Source organism: Lissotriton helveticus, chromosome 3_2, assembly GCF_964261635.1.
Source record: "Lissotriton helveticus chromosome 3_2, aLisHel1.1, whole genome shotgun sequence".
Taxonomy (NCBI): Eukaryota; Metazoa; Chordata; class Amphibia; order Caudata; family Salamandridae; genus Lissotriton; species Lissotriton helveticus.
In genome coordinates, this window is record NC_136062.1 from 385,119,995 (window position 1) to 385,127,034 (window position 7,040).

At 41.0% G+C, this 7,040-nt stretch overlaps 1 protein-coding gene across 1 annotated transcript in view; it reads left to right on the top strand.

The window, feature by feature from the left end:
* The window catches only part of LOC144826331 (uncharacterized), a 30,429-nt gene extending 27,380 nt beyond the window's left edge, over positions 1 to 3,049 (top strand). The window contains exon 6 of the mRNA XM_078684671.1: positions 2,976 to 3,049. The gene's annotated coding sequence lies outside the window, so the exon portion shown is untranslated. The remainder of the gene's footprint in view (positions 1 to 2,975) is intronic.
* The last annotated feature ends 3,991 nt before the right edge of the window (positions 3,050 to 7,040 follow it).

Genomic DNA, 7,040 nt, shown 5'->3' on the forward strand with positions numbered 1-7,040 from the left:
CTAAAGCAGGAGAAAATCCTGACAACATATATGTATTGCTTACAGCTCCAATGGGCAAAGCAGCACATAACATTCATGGTAAAACACTTCATAGTACTTTTAAACTACCTGTTTCGCAAACACTGAATTACAAACCACTAACTCATGAGAACAGGAGCATACTACAAAACCAATCAATGCATCTTAAATTATTAATAATTGATGAGATCTCAATGGTAGGGGCAAATATATTCAATTTTATACATAATAGACTACAAGAAATAAAAATGTCTAACCTCCCTTTTGGTGGTGTATCAATTTTAGCAATTTGGAGATTTTTATCAATTAAAGCCAGTATTTGACCCCGACATATTTGAAAACTCGAGATCTTCATACAAACCATTAAGTACTAATCTATGGCAAGAACATTTTAAGTTATTTGAGTTAACTAAAATTATGAGACAGCTCAACGACTTACCATTTGCTGAACTACTAAACAGATAGGAAAACAAACTAATGAAGATATAATACAGATACAAACACGAGAATTAGAACCACCAGAAAACATTATCAAAACTATCCATTATATTATGGGAACTAACAATGAAGTTAATAGCATTAATAGTGCAGTTTTATTGCAACATATAATACAATACCCTGTTTACACAGCCACAGCAGTAGATACTGTTGCATCTGACTTAACTGAAATAGTTAAAAAAAAATCCTAACTCAATTACCTACAGACTCAACAAAAACAATGGGCCTGCCATTCATTGTCCATATTGCCTTAAAATTAAGATATGATCTTACTAACAATATTAATGTTAATGATGGCTTAACAAATGGTGCTACAGGCATAGTTGAATTTGTAGAAACTATAAATAACACCCCATATATTATATGGATTCATTTTGATAATGAAAATGTTGGTAAATATACAAGGCAAGAAAATAAACACATATATAGCACTAATATTGTATCGTGGCATTTCCAATTTACAAAAAAAATTATAACAATTATACGCAAACAATTTCCCCTACGACAATCATCTGCACATACTATACATAGAACACAAGGAGAAACTATTGAACCACTTTACATCCACTTTAACAATAGCAAAGTACATCATTTGCATTATGTGGCTTTAAGCAGAGCCAAATCATTAGCTAACATATATATTAAAAACTTTAACCCAGACAAAATAGCTGTACATGCTAAAGTACATGACGAAATGACAAGATTAAGGACAGATATGCAATTACAAATATCTGTACCACAATTATGTAACTACAGCCAAATGTGTAATGTTATAGTACAAAATATACGTTCACTGCAAAAGAATTACACAGCTATAAAAGCAGACACAAATATAATGAATGCAGATATTCTATGCTTCACTGAAATAAACACTACTAGAACAGCAAATAGCAATACTTTCTTAATAGAACAGTACCATCTATTAATATTTGATAGATTCCACCATCAAGTAACAAACCATGGGATAGCAATTTACTACAGAAAAAATATTCTCTTAATTCCTATATATGAAACCCAACACGGAATTGACATTCTACATTTTACTCTGCAGCTTAATAATTGCAACTACTTGTTTGTTATACTATACAAACCACCACATGTAAAGATACAAACACTATTACAAGTTTTAAGTACAATATTGAACTTTTACCCTAATTATAATTACTGCATAATGGGTGACTTCAACATAGATTTAACACAATCATCACAAAATGCTGACCTACTGCTACAATATATGCTAAACGAATTCAAATGTGAGCAGAAAATATCAGAATATACAACTGACTACAAATCTACTTTAGATCATATCTATAGTAATGTAAACTTAAGCCACTATGGTATATTAGAGTCATATTATAGTGATCACAAAGCCTTATGGGTAGCAATTTAATAAGCATGTTGTATATATGTGTGTATGGGTGACTCGCTATCTTTATGTGGCTGGCTCAGTATATGTGTTAGGTGACTCTATATGTGTGTACGTCAGTGGCTCTCTATGTGTATGTCTGTAGCCCTGTATATCTGTGTTGATAGCTCTCTGTGTGCATGGCTGTCTCAGTATGTGTGGCTCTGTATGTATGTCTAAGTGATACACTTTCTGTGTGTGTGTGGCTCTGTGTGTATGGGTCTGTATGTGTGTGTGGTTGGCTCTCTCTCTTTCACTACCTCACTCTCTCTCTCCCTAACTCTCTCTATCACTACATCACTCTCTCTCACTAACTCACTCTCACTACATCACTGTCTCTCACACTACTTCACTACTTCTGTCTCACTAACTCAATCACTCTCTCTAACTCACTCTCTACCTCACTACTCAACTCTCTCGAAATAACAGCATCACAATAACACTACATCACTAACTATCTCTCTCAATACCTCATTAAATAAATGTCTCTACATACCTCACTCTCTCACTACATCACTCTCTAACACACTACCTCACAGATTCACTCTCTAACTGACTACATCACTCTCTCTCTCTCACTACAATACTCAATCTATTTCTATCTCACTATCTTACTCTCACTATCTCACTATATCACGGCTCACTCTCGCAAAAGATTACTACATCACTCACTCACTAACATACTCTCTCACTACCTCACTACATCACTCTCTCTCTATCTCACTTCCTCACTCTCTCAATCTCTCTATCACACTAAATAACTTACCCTCTCTATTTCACTAACTCACTCTCTCTCTATCTCACTAACTCAAAACATCAATCTCTGTTTCTATCTCACTACCTCACAACATTCCTCAACATCACTATCTCACTCTTTCAATACCTCACTCTCTCTGTCTCTCACTACCTCACTCTCTATCTCACTCTCTCTCACTACATAACTCTCTCTATTTAATAAGCCTGTTGTAAAATGTAATATGTTAATTTAGGATAAGGTAAAATGTTTTCACCAGTTATATCCAAAATGTATACTCACAGTTTATTCTCATTTCAGATGATTTCTATACAAGTAATTAAGATGGGAAAACAAGATGAGAGCAAACCTTTTCAGAAGGCAATAAGAGCAAATATTGTAACATGTTCTCCAAAAACAAACTACAAAAATGCTAAAAAAGAAGACAAAACCTTATACCACCTTGCCCTAGCAGATGAAAGTGGTTTTATTAAAACCACATGCTATAATGCCGATTTTTACAATTAAACCAAACAAGGACATGGAATTATTATAAGGAATTTCCTGGCAAAGAACTATGTTGTACTATTAACCAAACATACAAAAATATCAAGGATGATACCTTTAACGCTTACAAGTGAAATTCTACAAGAAGCAAAAAACATACTAGAACCACCAGCTCCACCAGTATCACCTATTAAAACAATAAGAGAAGCCAAATTACGGACATTAATGAGCATATCGGGGACAATATCCGAGGTATGTTAATAAGTACAACACACACTCTCTTCCCCACACACTCTCTTCCCAACACACTCTCTTCCCCACACACTCTCTTCCCCACACACTCTCTTCCCACACACTCTCTTCCCACACACTCTCTCACACTCTCTTCCACCCAATCTCTCTTCACCATACTCTATCTCCAACACACTCTCGCTCCAAAGCACTCTTTCAAAAAAACTCTATTCACCACAATTTCGCATCACAACACTCTTCACCACACTCTCTCTTCCCAACACTGTCTCTTAAAAACACTCTCTCTTCAAACACTCTCTCTACAACACACTCTTTCTTCCCCACTCTCTATTCACGACACTGTCTTCAACACATTCTCTCTTCACCAAATCTCTCTCTTCACTGCACTCTCTACACACTCTCTTCCCCACACACTCTCTTCCCCACACACTCTCTTCCCCACACACACTCTTCCCCACACACACTCTTCCCCACACACTCTCTTCCCCACACACTCTCTTCCCCACACACTCTCTTCCCTACACACTCTCTTCCCACACACTCTCTCACACTCTCTTCAACCCACTCTTTCTTCACCACACTCTATCTCCAACACACTCTCTCTCCAACGCACTCTTTCAAAAAAACTTTATTCACCACAATTTCGCATCACAACACTCTTCACCACACTCTCTCTTCCCAACACTGTCTCTTGAAAACACTCTCTCTTCAAACACTCTCTCTACAACACCCTCTTTCTTCCCCACTCTCTATTCACCACACTGTCTCCAACACATTCTCTCTTCACCAAATCTCTCTCTTCACTGCACTCTCTACACACTCTCTTCCCCACACACTCTCTTCTCCACACACACTCTTCCCCACACACTCTCTTCCCCACACACTCTCTTCCCCACACACTCTCTTCCCGACACACTCTCTTCCCTACACACTCTCTTCCCACACACTCTCTCACACTCTCTTCCACCCACTCTCTCTTCACCATACTCTATCTCCAACACACTCTCTCTCCAACGCACTCTTTCAAAAAAACTTTATTCACCACAATTTCGCATCACAACACTCTCTTTTCCCAACACTGTCTCTTGAAAACACTCTCTCTTCAAACACTCTCTCTACAACACACTCTTTCTTCCCCACTCTCTATTCATCACACTGTCTTCAACACATTCTCTCTTCACCAAATCTCTCTCTGCACTGCACTCTCTCTTCACTGCACTCTCTCTGCACCGCACTCTGTCTGCACCGCACTCTGTCTGCACCGCACTCTGTCTGCACCGCATTCTGTCTGCACCGCACTCTGCACCGCATTCTGTCTGCTCCGCACTCTTTCTGCACCGCACTCTTTCTGCACCGCACTCTGTCTGCACCGCACTCTGTCTGCACCGCACTCTGTCTGCTATACTAACACTATATATACAAAATAAATTAATACTAATATTTACTTTTTCTTTGACAGGAAGAAGAAACTAAAAACATTTTTGTGTCAGGACAAGAAACAAAATTAAAATCTATTACAGTTATTGACACGAAAGACTCTGTTAAAATAACATTGTGGAGAAATGCAACAGGATTCCCAATAACACTTGGAACTTATGTGAAAATGACACACTTGACCGTCCACGAATTTAATAATGAAAAAATGTTGAATACTACTCAGAATACACATATAGAAGTAAGTACCAAAAAATATGTACTTGTGTACCTGTGTGGCTCTATTTGTATGTGTGGCTTTGAGTGTGTGTAGCTCAATGTATGCATAGCTCAATGGGTACGTGGGTGCCTCTGTGTGTGTTTTTGCGTGCCTCTATATGTGTATGGGTAACTCTCTATGTCTATGTGAATGCCTCAGTATGTGTGTTGGGTGGCTCTGTATGTGTATGTGGGTGGCTATGTATGTGTATATGTATGTGGCTCTGTATCTGTATAGCTCTGTATATATGTGTGAGTAGCTCTGTATGTATATCTGGGTGGCTCTGTATGTGTGGGTGACTGACATACTGTATGTCTACCTCTATGTGACTAAGTCTATATGTATATGTGTTGATTCTCTCTCTAAAACTACATCACTATCTCTCTACATCTCTCTCACTACCTCACTCTCTCTCTCATTATCTCATTAACTCACTCTCACTAACTCACTATCTCCACCTAGTTCAAATTCAAGTTCAAGTTAAGAATTTGAATAGCGCACTACTCACCCAGAGGGTCTCAAGGCGCTTGAGGGAGGGTCGAACTTTACTTATTGAATATCCAAGTTTTTAGTTGTTTTCTGAAGGAGAGGTGGTTCTGTGTAAGGCGGAGGTGGGTGGGGAGAGAATTCCAGGTCTTGGCCGCTAGGTAGGAGAAGGATCTTCCTCCCATGGTGGATCTTTGGATGCGTGGAATTGCGGCGAGGGCTTGATTGGACGATCGTAGTTGGCGGGTGGGGGTGTAAATGGACAGGCGAGTGTTGAGGTATTCGGGTCCCAGGTCGTAGAGGGCTTTGTGAGCGTGGGTGAGGAGACAGAACGTTATTCTCTTGTTGACGGGGAGCCAGTGGAGGTCTTTCAGGTGACCGGAAATGTGAGCATGGCGAGGGATGTCTAGGATGAGTCTGGCTGAGGCGTTTTGGATGCGTTGGAGGTTTTTTTGTAGTTTGGCTGTGGTTCCGGCGTAAAGGGTGTTTCCGTAGTCCAGTCGGCTTGTGACCAGTGCGTGGGTGACCGTCTTTCTTGTTTCGGTGGGGATCCAACGGAAGATTTTTTTGAGCATACGTAGGATGTTGAAGCATGATGATGAGACGGCGTTGATTTGTCTGGTCATCGAGAGGGAAGAGTCCAGGATGAAGCCCAGGTTACGTGCGTGGTCCGTTGGTATGGGTGCGGTTCCCAGGGCCGTTGGCCACCATGAGTCGTCCCAGGCGGAGGGGGACGTTCCTAAGATGAGGACTTCCGTTTTGTCCGAGTTCAGTTTTAAACGGCTGTTCTTCACCCACTCGGCTACTTCTTTCATCCCTTCGTGTAGGTTGGTTTTGGCGGTGTTGGGGTCTTTGGTGAGGGAGAGGATCAGCTGGGTGTCGTCTGCGTAGGAGATAATGTTGAGGTTGTGTTGGCGCGAGGGGACTCATGTATACGTTGAAGAGGGTGGGGCTGAGTGAGGATCCTTGTGGTACGCCGCAGATGACTTCGGTGGCCTCTGATCTAAAAGGGGGGAGGCGGACTCTCTGGGTTCTTCCAGTGAGGAACGAGATGATCCAGTCCAATGCTTTTCCTTGTATTCGACGTTGCTGAGGCGTTGTATAAGGGTGCTGTGACAGACTGTGTCGAAGGCTGCGGAGAGGTCAAGTAGGATGAGGGCTGCTGTTTCTCCGTTGTCCAGTAGAGTTCGAATATTGTCTGTTGCTGCGATGAGGGCGGTCTCGGTGCTGTGTTTGGCTCGGAAGCCAGACTGTGAAGGGTCGAGGGATTTGTTGGATTCGTGGAAGGCGGCGAGTTGACTGTTGATGGCTTTCTCAATGACTTTGGCAGGGAATGGGAGGAGCGAAATGGGGCGGTAGTTCTTAAGTTCAGTGGGGTCTGCTGTGGGTTTCTTCAAGAGGGCGCTGAGTTCAGCATGTTTCCAGCTTTCCGGGAAGGTAGCGGAGTT